Source organism: Leptonotus elevatus, chromosome 1 (assembly GCF_054856555.1).
Source record: "Leptonotus elevatus isolate MCC_2025b chromosome 1, RoL_Lele_1.0, whole genome shotgun sequence".
Taxonomy (NCBI): Eukaryota; Metazoa; Chordata; class Actinopteri; order Syngnathiformes; family Syngnathidae; genus Leptonotus; species Leptonotus elevatus.
In genome coordinates, this window is record NC_141239.1 from 52,981,839 (window position 1) to 52,997,043 (window position 15,205).

The following is a 15,205-nucleotide window of genomic DNA, read 5'->3' on the forward strand; positions in this document are numbered from 1 at the left end:
CAAACTGAATGCAATTATGTAGAAGTGCCAAAATTCAATATTTGACAGGTCAAAAGTTTGAACTGAGAAAATGTATAATTTTAAGGGAAAAATCTGTTGATTGTAAATTTCATGGTGCCAACAAATCTCACAAAAGTTGGGACAGGTAGCAATAAGAGGCTGGAAAAGTCAATTGCACTTACACGATTACACAAAAAAACTGCAGGAAGGCCCTTAAACGGCATTGCACCGCAAACAGGAATGCTTACTGTAAGTGAAATCACAGAAAGGGCTCAGCAATACTTCCAAACAACATTGTGGTGTGTAAGAAGAAGAGGGGATGCCTCACAGTGGTGAAAATGGCCTTGTCATAACTTTTTTGAGATTTGTTGACACCATGGAATTTAAAATCAACATAGTTTTCCCTTAAAATTATACATTTTCTCAGTTTAAACTTTTGCCCTGTTCTCTATGTTCTATTCTGAATAGAATATTAAAATTTCGCACTTTCACATAATTGCATTCAGTTTTTATTCACAATTTAGTGTCCCAACTTTTGGGGAATTGGGTTTGTAGTTTATTCAACATGTATTAGTGCTACCTCGTGTTCCATCCTTAACCTTTACGCTAACAAAATGCTGATCTTTCAGTGACTTCGTGAGATAACCCCAAGTAAGCAGTTTTTAGAACATACTCTATTCAGGCACCAGTGTGCTGGAATGCCCTACTTTTTGAAATCGGAGAAGCTATGTCTGCAGAAATGTTTAAATATCAATTTGCAGTATTTCTACACTCTTGCATTTGGGGTATGGTTAGTCTAGTCTTGCTGCCTCACCACATGACATCTGAATTTTGGCCTGTCTAACTGCGACTTCTCTCATCTCCTCTCTCCCCTTTCCAGCTCAGAGGGAGGGCTTGATGTTAATGAGCTAAGTGAGGCCGAGGCTGTTACTGTGGAGGATTGTGCATCGACCAACTGGGACAAGACCTGAGGAGGTTCACTCACCCGGAGGCATCTACCTGTAGCACTTCATTTAATGGACTCTCGTGTTGTTCAAACTAACTAAAAAAAAAAAAAAAAGCATTTATTTATCATATAATGTGATAAATGTTGTCTACTTGGCATCCTGAAAGGAGGATTCCTCCGGCGCAGTGTTCCCTTGTCAAGGTTTCTTACTTTTCTTTTTTTGCTTAATGGGTTTTCTGCGATTTATTCCTTGTCCGAATTTGTTACACCAGGTCGTCTATCTTTGTGAACTGAAGCCCTTTTTGGGTCTTTTGCGATTAAAGGCTACTGTATATAAATAAATTTGACTTTCTTTAACCAGCACCATTGTGTGCGTTCTCACCATTTCTCACAGTTCCGGCGCATCTGTTGAAGGAATACTTTATTCTTACCTTTGCTTACCCTTGTTCCCAAACAGAAAGTGTGCATTAAAATAGAATGATTTGCGCCTGCTGTCACCAAAAGAGACACAAGCTCCCACAATGTGACTTTGTAAACAGATTTATGCCCACAGCATCAGTAATATCTAGCGCACAGACACACATGCACACGAGCCCCCACCCCCATATCCATTACAGGGAGTGTTCCCTTTCCTCCTCCGAAAATCCCTGCATTATTGATGCTATAGTATGTGCACTATGTTGAGCGTATGTTGGCTTTTTATTTTGGTTTGCGTTGCACTTGACATTTTCGGCCTGTATTACATCAAGTGTGCACACTGTGCTTCTGTATTTACACTGTGAATGCATGAATTCACTTGCTGTTTCAGTGTGTGTGTGAGTGTGTGTGTGTGCTTTGTCCATTCCACGGGTGCTTTGTGTGAGTCTGTGTGGGTGTATCTCTTTGTGTCGAAGAGGGTGGGAGGCTGAGCGGGGTGGGTAGCAGTCTATAAATAGAAACCTACAGCTCCCGCTTAGCCCTCGTCTTGGACTCAGAGAGAAAACCAAAGGGAAGAAGGGTGGAAGGAAGGAGGATGAAGGAGGGAAAGAGAAAATGCAAATTCAGAACAAGCAGAGGAGGGAAGGTGCTGAACCGTGATGTCACTTCCTCAATAAGGTGGTGCCCATAAAAGGATACAGAGCATCCACAGATTCATAAGAAGGCTTGGATACAGCCGAGTAGCTTGTATAAACACACTTGTTGTTAAATGAAGCTTCATTTGAACAATTATCATTTTTAATGAGGTGGAAAGTGAACAAAAAAATCTGACCTCTCAAGGATTTTGATTTCTCCCAAGGTTTTGCACGAACGCTGAACTCTAAATCCCATGGCTGACATACTTGAATGTTTTAATGTGAATTATGTCATCATTGTTGCTGTTTAAAGGGAATTATTAGGTTGGGTAATGTCATTTTCTGTGTGGGTTTGTTTGTTTGCTTTCCTCCAAGCTCAAGGAGGAGGTAATGTTTTCATTAATTTGTCGAATTAGCATTTAGTTTGTGCACCACTTCCTGTAATTTTCTTTGTATTCAGATAACACAAGAATAGTATTTTATGTAGGCTATCTATATTTCCTGTCTGTCCATCAGTCAGTCTGTCTGTCTAGCCATCTCATCCATGAATACATCTCTGCATTCTCCATGTTAGCACTGGGTTGCAGCAGGACCAATGAAAACGACGATGACCATTGTTTTTTGTAATTGTTATTGTTCTTAAAGAGGAATTCCATTGGCCACCAGACAGGCCTATTAAACAGGTACTTCCGCTACAAACTGTATCTCCTTCATTGACTTTCAATGTAAAATATCAATCCTGTATGACCTTTGGGTAATCATGGGTCATGGTCTGGTTAACATAAGAGTACTGTATGGGAACAAAATGAAAAACAAACTGCTTGTGTTTCGTGTGTCAACAGAAACGGATGTAATGTCATTTCAAACATTCAGCCTAAATATTTTCTTAGTTTGAATAGTGTGATTGATTATGCTATAAAAACAATAATAACTTAATTTGTTACTGATACTTGCCTGGGATAGTGCCTTGCACCACGTGGCCCGAAATTGAAAAATGTTCAATTTGGGTAGCAACGAGCTTTGATGACATCTCATCCAATCTCATCCAATAGGCGAGATGGTGGCAGAGTAATTTCAGATTGATAGTAGTAAGAAATTTTGGAAGAGTTGTACATTGAAAAGACAATGGAGAAAGTGGAGGAAAAAGTTATTAATGCGGTGTCCCAGGGTCCTGACCTCATGTAACACGAGACAAATATAGTACAAAACAAGACATGGTAACCCCCCTTTTATTTTTTTAGCTGCTGTTCCTCTTCTCTTCTTTACAACAAGCAATGTCAGCGCTTTCCATTGTAATGACAAATCCATATTGACAAGATGTGGGAAAAAGACACAAGGCTACTTCCTGTTCAGTTGCTTAGCAACCAGCACCAAATATGGGCAAGCTTCCTTCGTGTCACCATGGTCCCTGCGCCATCCTGTGGTGCACACTGAGAAAACCAAGTGCTTTTAACGCTGTATGTACAATTCATTATATATTTACTTGATTTGGTTTCTTGCCATTTGTTCTGGTCGAAAACAGTATGTTTTCATAAACACCATGGTGGTTTAGTGGTTAACTTATCTGCCTCGGAGTTCTAAGTTTTGGTGTTGAAGATCAGCTCTGGCCTCTCAACACAAGTTTGTACGGATTTTCTCTTATGTACTATGTATTGAAGACTCTAAAATGTGTTTGTATATGTTTCCTGGTAGAATGTAACACCCCTCTCACCCAAAGTCAGCTGGGATAAGCTCCAGCTCACCCACTACCCTACTGTAATGAGGACAAGCACCAGACCATTCCACAATGTAAACAATAGGCACCCGGGTACTTCTGGGTGGCAGAAAAGTGATGGGTGACATCTGACCTGAACTGAAATGATGACAAAATGTTGTGTTTTAGATAGCATTGCCAGATATACCCCAAAGTTTTTGTTGTTGATTGCCTCAGTTGCTAAATTGTGGGCCGGTACAAAGGAAGAAAATAATTAAATAGCACCGAATCAGCGCCCAAAGACACCAGCCCACCAGGCACCTGCCCTGTGTGCCAGATGGCCATGCAGTATAGCCCTGGTGCTCTCCATCTCAGTGTCAACACTGCAAAAACTGAATTCTTAAGTAAGATGTAATTTTTTTAAATTAACCTTAATTTACTTATTTTGCTTTGACAAGTTACTTTTACTTAAAATACAATTGTCAACATGATCATTCTGCTTATTTTAAGATACTTCATACTTAATTGTCTCAAGCAGTCTTGGCATTGAGTGTTAATAGCCAGTTTTCAGTACTGTGAGGCTTAAAACAAACATTTCCCACATTTCATCATTATGTCACTAGTAGTGTTTGATGATTATATGACATCAGGGAATATAAATACATGTCAATTCCTTTAAGAGGGTTCCACTTCAGACGCATGCATAACCCCTGCCTGCCCCCATAGTGTCTGCACCCACAGGTTGTCATTGTGCAGTGCAGTCCCCACGGCCACGGTCACAAGGTTTGCACGTTAGCGTTTACCTGTGTTTCACAGGAAGCGAGCGTGTGTCTGTATAACCCACTAGTCTATAGCCATCGCCAGAAGCTGCTGCTCGGGTTACATAAGAAGCAGGAGAGGGAGAGGCTCTGGGCACAGCTGCCCCATCCTATCTCTTTAAATGACACGGAGCTGTGCAGCTCTGCGCGTGTGCGTGCATGTGCATGCGTGCGTGTGTTTGGGGGAGAAATTACGCGAGCGCTGCCGTGTTGTGCTGGAGGACGATCGAAAACACAACGCAGACGCCCCTTCGCTCACCTTTTATCGCGTAGAAGAAGAGGCTGTTCATCGCTTCTCCACCTGCGTGTGAATGCTTCTCACTTTTGGACCCGGCTGCTCCTCCGTCGTGTCTATGGGCTCCGCGGGTGCATCGCTGGCCTCTCCATAGAGGAAATAGCGGGCAGGGCGGCCTCCCGATTCTAATTTGTTTCACCCATTTGCCAGGAGAAACGTGATTAAGAGACAGCGTGCGGATCATGGATTAAGAGACGAGTGAATATCCATCTGAGAGGTAAGAGGAGAAGTGGCGGGCATAGTGTGCGTGGATGTACAGCGATAAGTGGCGTGTGTGTGCGTGTGGCGTTGATGGGTGAAGCTGTGCTTGGTTATGGCAGCAGCAGCAGCATCCACGCTCCACACTGCGGTCCTTCCTCCGCTCCCACGAGGCGGAGGAGAGCGCGCAGGGGTATCCGAGACAGGGACGTGTGGGGGCCGGTGCACGGTGATGGGTGGTCCAGCCTCTTTGTGTGCATCCATCCTCAGGAAGACGAAGCTGATCAACCGCATCGAGCTGCAGATTATTAACTAACACAATGACGTCACCGTCTGTGAGTGACGTAACTGCTTTGGTTCTCATTTTATGCAATGTGATTTTCAACCTTAGTTCACTGTTTGTGTTTGGTGTGAGCGTCCACATTCAGTGGATGGTTCTGTTGTCGTTCTCCAGTATCTGGGGGACAACAGGTTTGTTTTAGTTTACGGTTATTTATTTGACACTGTTTAGAACTATCCATCAGGTAGGAACTCATGCATATAGGCCATGCCCTTTTATTGGATTCTACTGGATGGTTTAAACTAGAATTCTACTGGATGGTTTAAACTACAACTGTGTGGTCATAGACTAGGCCCACCACAAATAACGGGTCATTCCAGAATTAGAGAACATTTTCTGTTTTCCTTCCATCAAATTTCAAATAATCTAGCACAAAATACACAAAACATGCACTTGTTGTGTAAATTATAATTGTCTTGAGTAGGGATATTCAATACCACTTTTTTTCCAGACTGATAGTGTACAGTAAGTACTCCACTCTTGAACAGCCACCGATATGATACCAAATGATACCATTAGTACATAAAATCCCCCCCACCCCAAAAAAAAAATCAATGACATATAATTTTAGAGAAAGGCCTATTTACTGTATCCCAATATAGCATATGTCAATGTAAATTTTCTATTCTTCTCATTTCTAATTTCTAGTTCCTGATCTTAAAAACACAAGAGGGCAGTCAATACTGGTATCACCCACCATCGCAAGTACCGATACCGATAAATAAGGCTGATATCGGCACCGATACCTGATATCGTTATTTGCCCGTCCTTAGTCTTGAGACAATATGTGGCTAGTAAAAATGATTCGCTAACTAAATATTGCTCTTGAGCACCACTACTTTCTCCCTGATGACCAATTTACACGGGTGGGGAGCCTTTGGGCACCTCATGATTCAATCACGATTCAAGGGCTACGATTCGAGTATCAAACAATTATTGATACATTTTTAATTTGTGTTTATTGATGCACTTTTTCACAAAACTGTTTTTTGATTTGTCTTACTAAGCATTAATCACTTGTAATCCCCCCTTAAATGGTTTCTGTATCAGCAACTCAACAGTAGCAAAATTAAAAAAGCCTGTCCTGAAATTACATTATGACTCATTTGCATTTTCAAACTGCAACAAACCCGTCTCCCTATACTTGCTAAAATATTAACTTTACTGCAGACTAAAACTAAATGCTTCGCACAAAATCCCTTTAAATGGAAACCATAAATTCCTCTTAAAAATGATTACAAGAGGCCATTGCTATGGGATGGCTTGGTGTGCCTGGGTTCCAACGTGGTTTGCAGCAGTGCTCGAAATCCTCATTTTCCACGCCGGTACAAGGGCTTTCGTATTTCACTTTGCCTTTTCTCATTAGGCTGGCAGCATTGGAATCGTTTCCTTGATTGTTCTGTGGCCATACCCGCAGTAACAACAGCCATCTCCCTGTCTCCTCTGTGGTATAATTGAGTTACATGACTTGTCATGTTTGTTGTGTTACAAAGAATTTTAGTTTAGATGATGATGATGGCATATAACGTGGCTTTTATCCAGTTCACTTCCGCTCTTGACATTGTAGAAGCCAAATTGTTTCCACACGTCTGCTTTTAAATTAGAAGCAATTTTTCAATCTTACGGCAGCGGTCATCCATGTTTGTTTTCGTCTGTGCGCTTCCCAAAGTGTCCCGGAGATGATGGGTACTGTACTTCTTAGTTCCACATTATTTTCAACATTCTATACCCTAATAATCGAAATGTGGACGTTTGTGAATTGATTCAGATTCATCCATGTCTGAATCGCGATACATCTAAGAAATGGAAAGTGGGACATTTTTGGGAACAAATCATCCAAGTGGTGACTCCTGATGGGATAAGCTGAAAGTAACAACAACAACATAAGCAACAACAATGTGGAAGGTTCCAAAGTTATATTTTTCCCTCCCATGGCAGGGCCCTTTGGCTATAGAATAATCCATTGAAAGTTTGGCGATAATCTGTATAACAAAAACAATAATAATGCATCGGATTAATATAGTGCTTTTCTAGACACTCAAAGACGCTTTACAATAGAATGGATACATTATTCATGCACTCACACATTCACACTGTGGTGGCGGTAAGCTACTTAAGTTGCCACAGCTGCCATGGGGCAGGCTGACACAAGCATGGCTGCCAGTGTGCGCCTACGGCCCCTCCAACTACCACCAAACATTTGCACCTTCCATACAACAGTGTGAGTAGCACTGGAGGCAATGTGTGTGAGGTGCCTTGCCCATGGACACAATGACACATGACTTGGGGAGAGCGGGGATAAAAAAAAGATTATTTTTTTTGTAATTCAATTGTAAATTATTATTTTTTAATTCAAAAAACAATACTTGCAGTCTTGAAAATGTACTCCTGGCAAGAAAATAATAATATCTGGTCGTCCAAGTGAACAATTTTGTCAGTTTGATTATAACAGTTTACTGTAATATTAAGTAACATGAAGTAATATGTGGGGGCGACTATACCCCATAGACACATCCATTGTGGTATATAAAGAACAACTCCAGTATTTGTATTTTTTTGCTCTGTTTGTCAACATACTTTGTATGTTAAGTCGTATGTGTGTTAACATGTGAGGGAAAAATAAAAATAAACACAAAGTAGCAACCTGTCGAGGGATGCACTTTAATGGCATTATCAGCATTAGATCCACTTATCAAGTCTAAATCCTTCTAAATCCCCCATTAAACCCTGGATGACTAGTCAACAAGAGTAAGTAACTTTGCATTAAAGGCTGTCTGCAGTCAAAAGGTCTAATCAGCTTTTGTTGACATAAACAAAGTAGTGTTTAGCCACTGCCTAATTAATGCCCATCTCTTGTGAAAGATGCCCAACTGAAATGCAAATTCCATGTAGCCAACTCCACCAAACAGGCTGCTATATATTTTCCATGCAATTTATTTTATGTCACTTCAAATTATTATGCAGTTCTAGTTTTACCAACAGAACTCTATATTTGCTCCTCCCTGTGAATGATCAACAAGTGAAGATCCAATATGCACTATTGTTCATACTGTAGTAGAATAAAGTAATATTGGGTATATGGAATATAGGGTACTTGGAACTTTATTTTCAACCAATGGTTTCTACAAGCATGTGTTGCTTCATGTCCAGCATTCCCTAAGGCGTTTGTTCCTGCTGCAGGAAGGAAGTCATCTTTTTTAGGAGCAAAGCTGAATGTGAGGGTCTCGGAGGCCGTCAAGGGGCTAAATGAATGATTTTTATCGGGGGGAAAAAACAGGAGAAGCGTCCGTCAAGGTGTGAAGGTGGGCTGGGTTTTATGACGCTTCAGTGACCTGTGTACATTTACACTGACTGTATTCAAGGAATGTGCCACACATTTTGTTACAGTAAAAGCTCTAAGGCATATATTCAACATATCAGCTCATCAGCAAGCTCTGCATTGATATATACATATAAAACAAGAAAGATAACAATGCCAACGTCCAATGACTGGCAGACTTACAACAACCTCTCAAAACAAGAACTAGTAATCATAACAGTAGCAGATATCCAAGCAAGAATGTTGAAGATGAAGAGCTGGACGGCACCAGGGCCCGATATGATTCATGCCTACTGGCTAAAGAAGCTAACTGCTCTCCATGAATATCTGGTGGCACAAACAAACCAGCCGTAAACATCGGGGGCCACACCAATGGCTAACCCAAGGTCCGGCAGTTCTCATCATGAAGGGAACGACTCCATCAAACCGATAACCTACCTCAGCAACACATGGAAGCTCCTATCAAGCATCACAGCAGTCAAAATCAGTCGGCATATGGACCAATACATGAGCAGAGCACAAAAGAGCATTGGTAATAACACCATGGGAGCGAAACACCAACTACTGGATGACAGGGCAATCACCCTTGACTGTAAAACCAGAAGTAGGGAATCTCAAATCCTACAAAGAGATTCTCACCAAACCCGAGACTAAGATTAGTTTCTTTGGCACAGAATCCCTTCAAATTGATTGAATGGAAACTACTGGTGTGTTTGGCATTGTTCATTGCCTGGATTGGCCACAAGACAGCCTACGACTCAATGCTGCACACATGGATACTGGAGTGCCTGGAATTGTATAACATCAACAGGATCCTAAAAACATCGATCAAGAGCTCAATGAGGCTGTGGAATACAACTCCGGAGGCTAACTCAAAGCCAGTTGTACAAGTGAATGTCAAATGGGGCATATTCCAAGGAAATGTTCTGTCCCTGCTGCTGTTCTGCATAAACCTGAACTCACTCAGTCAAATCATAACCTCGAGTGGCATGGGGTACTGGTTTAAAAGTGGAGCAATGATCAGCCACCTCCTCTAAAGGGACAACCTGCTTAGGGAATGCCTCAGGCAGCAGAAGCCCAGTAAGAAGAAGGAGCCAGATGGACTGTCATGGAAAGACAAGCCCCTGCATGGTACGTACCACTGAGAAACTAAGGAACTGGCTGACATGGACAAAACGTACCATTGGCTGGAAAAGGCTGGACTCAAAGACAGCACGGAGGCACTGATCATGGCAGCGCAAGAAAAGGCCCTAAACACAAGATCAATTGAGGCCGGGGTCTCTACCACATCAGACAGGAACCCAGATGCAGGCTGTGCAAAGAAGCCCCAGAGACAGGGCAGCATATCACAGCAGCGTGGTAAGATGCTGCCAGGCAAAGCATAAAAATAAATAAAAATATAAAAATTGTGATTTAGTTGATTTTTGCGTATTGTTGGTTTGCTGTTCAGCAGTTTATGCCATCCTTCTTTTAGTGCAAATTTGTTTATGCATGAGAGAAACAAAATTCAAAATGTGTTGTTATTTTGTGATTGTTCAACTTCAAAATCTTTGTTGGTGAAGGCTGCATCTTATATACATGCATTGAGCATGAAATTGATAAAGATACTGTGATGTACAATGATAAAAATTTAAAAAAGACGTATATTGCCCATATTTAAAATGACATTTTTGGTTAGGACGTACATGGTCCTATGTGGCCTTCCCAGTAGCAATAATGACAAATTGTGGTCTGTTCCATCATTTAGGTTGACCATCCCTAGTCTAAATTGTTTGCGTGTCTACAGTATATGTGCCCTGCGAACGGCTCGCAATCAGTCCAAGTGGATACCACTTTGCTCCCGAAGTCACATGGGATAGGCTCTGAGTGACTTGATCAAATAAAATTTGAAAAATAAGTTATAAACTGTCATGAATCATAAAATGTAATTAAATGTCAAGACACATTTGAACATTTATAACTGTCAAAGCAGTGTAAAAAGAAGCTAAACTGTTATCAGTAAAACACAAGTTTTAATTTATTTCCGTCATGAGATGAATCATGTTTATGTATGGATATGTATAGATGTATGCACATTCAGTGGATTTCAAAAGTCTACACACCCCTGTTTAAATGTCAGGTTTTTGTGATGTATATAAAAAAAAACATTACACCAAGATAAACCATTTAAAAATATTTTCCACCATAATGTGACAATTTTCCTATACGCATTTGTGAAATTTCAAGTGTGTTTTTGCCAAATTTTGAAAACAAGGATGAGGCATTTGGCCATGGATGGAAAAATAAAAAAACATGTCAATTTGTACATATTGAAAAGGTGATTAAAGATTCCTTGACTACAGCTCAACGGCATGGCAGCCAAGTGGGTTAATATTGCCCATAGGCGTGTATGCGAGTGTGAATAGTTGTTTGTCTGTCTGTGCCCTGAGATTGACGGGGGACTAGTCTAGGTGTAACGAACACGCTGTCCGTTACGTCTAGTTTGGTGGTGTCAGGTCAAAAGAGTCCCAAGTTGACCAGACACTGCTAAAAGGGTCCAAGTGGAAGAGTGTGTAGGGGGTGACGACATGGTTTTACTAAATTTAAGTATTTAGTTTATTGTCTAGATGGGTTAAGTTGGGGAAATAGTTATTACTTTGTTAGTATTTCTTTAGTTTTGGGTTATATTTTCACATTGAAGGATTTAAAGTTAGTCTAACGAGCTAATGATTTACACCTGTGGAGTTTATTGGTTTGTTCCAATTGTAGTGTCACCATTTAAGGCACCTGTAACATTAGTGTGGAAGAGACTGCTGCTGGAGAAGCCATGCTCTGAACCATTCTGCCAATTTACTTTTTTGCACAAGGCATTTTTTTGCGTTTTTGCAAGAAAAAATAAAACAAAAGAAGTGCCACCTGGAGCCATCTGCCTCCGCTCATTTGTACTCACTATTAGTGATGGTAAACTGAAGCATCATGAAGCAATGAGGCCTTCCATCCAACTGGTTCGCTCCTGGGCCGAAGCATGAGGCTTCATTTGTTCTATTGCGCCTTCATGTGGAAAATAAATGTCATGACAGACAGTGATTAAAATGATACCATGGATTTGATGGGGTCAAAAGGGCAGGGAGTTGTGATGTGAATGAATGTGCGTGTGGTAATTGAAAGAATGATTGCTTTATTTTAGACATTGACATATAAACAAGGAACAAGACACATCTTTCATTCATTTTTATTGAGGAAAACTAGCATTTCCAAAGTTTTTGGATTTAAACGGTTTATTATTTTGGATAGGATTTCTCCTGCTTTTGAAAATAGTCTTTCGCAAGGGACGGATGAGGCCGGGGTACAGAGAAAGGTTATTGCTAGTTTGTAGAGGTTTGGGTAGACATGTTTGTGCAGCTCCCAGTAGTCCAGGGGGGTTTGACATCCTGCTTATGTTGGGTTCCCCCAGGTAAGTGTGGACCTCCACAGTCGCATCTGCGGTCTCACTCTGGGTCCTCTTCTGCATGACTGTGTGGTCCAATCACCGCCACAGTTTGTCACCTAAGACACAACAAACAGACTAACAGCCAACAGGCAGTTCTGGCTGCCCATCGTAGAGATGGGAGCAAAAGAATGCCTTATCCCACAATAATGCACTGCCGCTCATTTCCTATTGCTTAATTAACACCATTAGAATGTATCGAATATTACCTTGCTCCACAGGCTGGGAAGCTTCTGATGTGTCCGGTTGTGTTGATGAAGATGATGGGTTGGAGGAGGAGGAGGACGAGGAAGATGCCCTGTGCCAGGTCACTGTCGCACATTCAGCTGTGAGCCTCCTCTCAGCCTCTTGTGCTTTATTGGGGCTAAAGAGTGTTCTCTTGGTACCCAAGTTCTTTAGAACAAAGTTTACACTTCACCTTTTGCAATATCAGCAAGTAGAAGAAAGACATTAAAACGAGGGATACACTGTGTTGTCACAATAATTTACAATATATATTCACACTGGTTATTATAATTTGTACCTTTTTAGGACAGATCTGCTCAAAATGATCCCAGACGGGATGTTCTCTTCTTTTTCGTTGCGGGTGCGTCCATTGCAAAACGAATCCGATTGAATTGAGGTTTGAAGATGCGAGTTGGGTGTGTCAGTGTCACCTGTGAGCTCATTGTCGTCTCGGTGCGCCATTTTTTTCGAATCACCCGCTAAACTATGTGTTGGCGATGACGTAGGAAGCCCGTCTGGTGAGGCTTCGGATGGAGCAACGCGCGTTCCGAGGCTTCGGGCGTGGCCACAAGCGTAATCAACATATGCCTCGATGCGCGCTTTGCAGATTTGTTTCCGGTTTACTCGGCACACGCATCGGCGCCTCGGCACAGTAGGGCACATCACTACTCACTATCCACCGTTCGTGCCTGTCCTGATCACATTTGGTGTCAGAAGTTCTGTCCAGCCACAGTGAGTACAAGAGCAACATGAGAAAAAAGACAAAGAAGCCAGAGGAGTCGGATGAGTGGTTTGCTACAGTGAATGGTCACGGTTTTTTGGTCACATTTGAGAGGATGGCACAAGTCTGCCGGTGGCCTGAAGAAGAGTGGGCGGTCCGCCTGGGCCCACTGTTGACAGGGAAGGCCCGCAGTGCTTTCGTAGGGATGGACATCTGTGACTCAGAGAAGCGATTCTTGCCAAGTATGAAATAACCGCCGACGTTTCAGGTCACTTAATATTGAGCCAAATGAAACGCCGCGGGAGCTTTATGTGCGACTGAAAGATTTGTTGAACCGATGGCTCCGTCCTAACGAGGTCGGTGCTTTTGGAAAAGCTGATCCAGGAGCAGTTTCTCCTAATGGTCGCTCCAGAGCTCGAGGTATGACCCTGGCAGTTCAGATGAAGTGGCTCGTTTGGCGGAGGCCTTCTTGGCGGCGCGACAAGGATCCAGGACTGGTTACTTTGGACGGGAGCCCTGCTTCACCCAGTCCAGTAGGTCCGTGGGGGGTGATGACTGTGGTCCGGCCCATGATAGTAATATTAGTAAGCCATCTCCAGCTTTTAAGTCACGCTTGGGTTCTACTAGAAAAGGCATGCATAGGATGCAGAGCCAGGATGTGCGTTGCTATAAATGTAACAACTTGGGTCATACACAGCATTTTTGCCCAACACTTAAATCTAAGCCATCGTTGCTGTGTACTGTGCCAAGACTGGCTGCAGTGCCGCAGTCTGGTACGCATAGCATCTGTGCTTATTAATGGCCAAAAAATCAAAGCATTGCTGGACTCAGGTTGTTTCCAGTCAGTTGTGTTGTCAAGTTTAGTCCCTGAGGGGAGACGGTCTAGAGATGAAGCACCACTGACTTGCATTCATGGGGATGAGCATACATACCCAACAGCTGATGTGTCCTTAACAGTGGGAGGACAGACTTATCTGGTAAATGTGGCTATATCAGATAATCCACCATTTAAAGTGATTCTGGGTAATGATATTCCAATCTTATTTGGTTTTAGGAAAGGAAAATGTTAATTCTGTGTGGGTAATGTCCATAGTTGACCCAGCTATTTCCGTGAATGTTGTTACGAGAGCTCAACAGGCTAAGGCCATTTTAGAAGAGTTACCGTTCTAGGAGGAAGAGGTGAAGGCTCAGCCAGGGAAGACTAGGAAAACAAAAGCTCAGAAAAAGCAAGAAAAGTTTGCTGGCTCACCTAAAAACAAAAATGAGTTGCCAAAGCCATTTTGGCCCGGTGGAATTTAACATTCCCGCAGACATTGGTGCCCTCCAAAACCAAGATCCAACTCTTGAGAATTGGTTCAAGATGTCAAGACAAGGAGAGATTAAGTCTTTGGGCAATATTGCATACATTGTCAAGAATGGTATTCTGTATCAGACGAAGGAAGTAGAGGCGTTTGCGTTGCCTCATCACTTTAGACTGCGAGTAATGGAACTGTGTCACTCCATTCCCTGGGCAGGTCACATGGGTCTTCAGAGACCGATGCACCGAATTTGTAGTCGTTTTGTGTGGCCTTGCATGTACACAGAAATTTCCAAATTTTGCAGGTCATGTTAATAATGTCAACTGACAGCTGGGAAAAGGGTTGCTCAGGCCCAGTTGCAACCGTTGCTTATTATTGGTACCCCATTTGATAGGATTGGTATGGACATAGTTGGTCCACTTTGACACAACGTAGTAGTTTTAGAACCCAGACGCAGAGATAGAGGTTGAGGCTGAAGCAGCTTTTATTAAACAAAACAAAAGCTCCTCATTGAGAGGGAAAAAACAAAAGCTATTCAAGGTTAAACTAAAGGCGCTCCAAAAGGGAGGAAGACTAAACTACAATCAAAACAAAATCACTCCTTAACTAAAACAATACTGTGGCTATTCAAAGTTACAAACCAAAGTTCTCTCAAGGGACAGGGCAACAAGGCTGTGGACGGTAACTGGCTTTAGTGGCTCTGACGAAAACACTTAGGCACAAGACAGGGGAGACGCAGACCATTTAACACATGAGGGTAATGGGAAACAGGTGGACACAATCAGGAATCAGGGTTGACACTGACACCACACGAGGAAGGGCAAGTGACCTGAA

At 42.2% G+C, this 15,205-nt stretch overlaps 1 protein-coding gene across 1 annotated transcript in view; it reads left to right on the forward strand.

Annotated features, from left to right (window-relative positions):
- Positions 1 to 4,490: 4,490 nt before the first annotated feature.
- fbxl16 (F-box and leucine-rich repeat protein 16) overlaps positions 4,491 to 15,205 on the forward strand; it is a 45,506-nt gene continuing 34,791 nt past the window's right edge. Inside the window, exon 1 of the mRNA XM_086069580.1 lies at positions 4,491 to 5,021. The gene's annotated coding sequence lies outside the window, so the exon portion shown is untranslated. The remainder of the gene's footprint in view (positions 5,022 to 15,205) is intronic.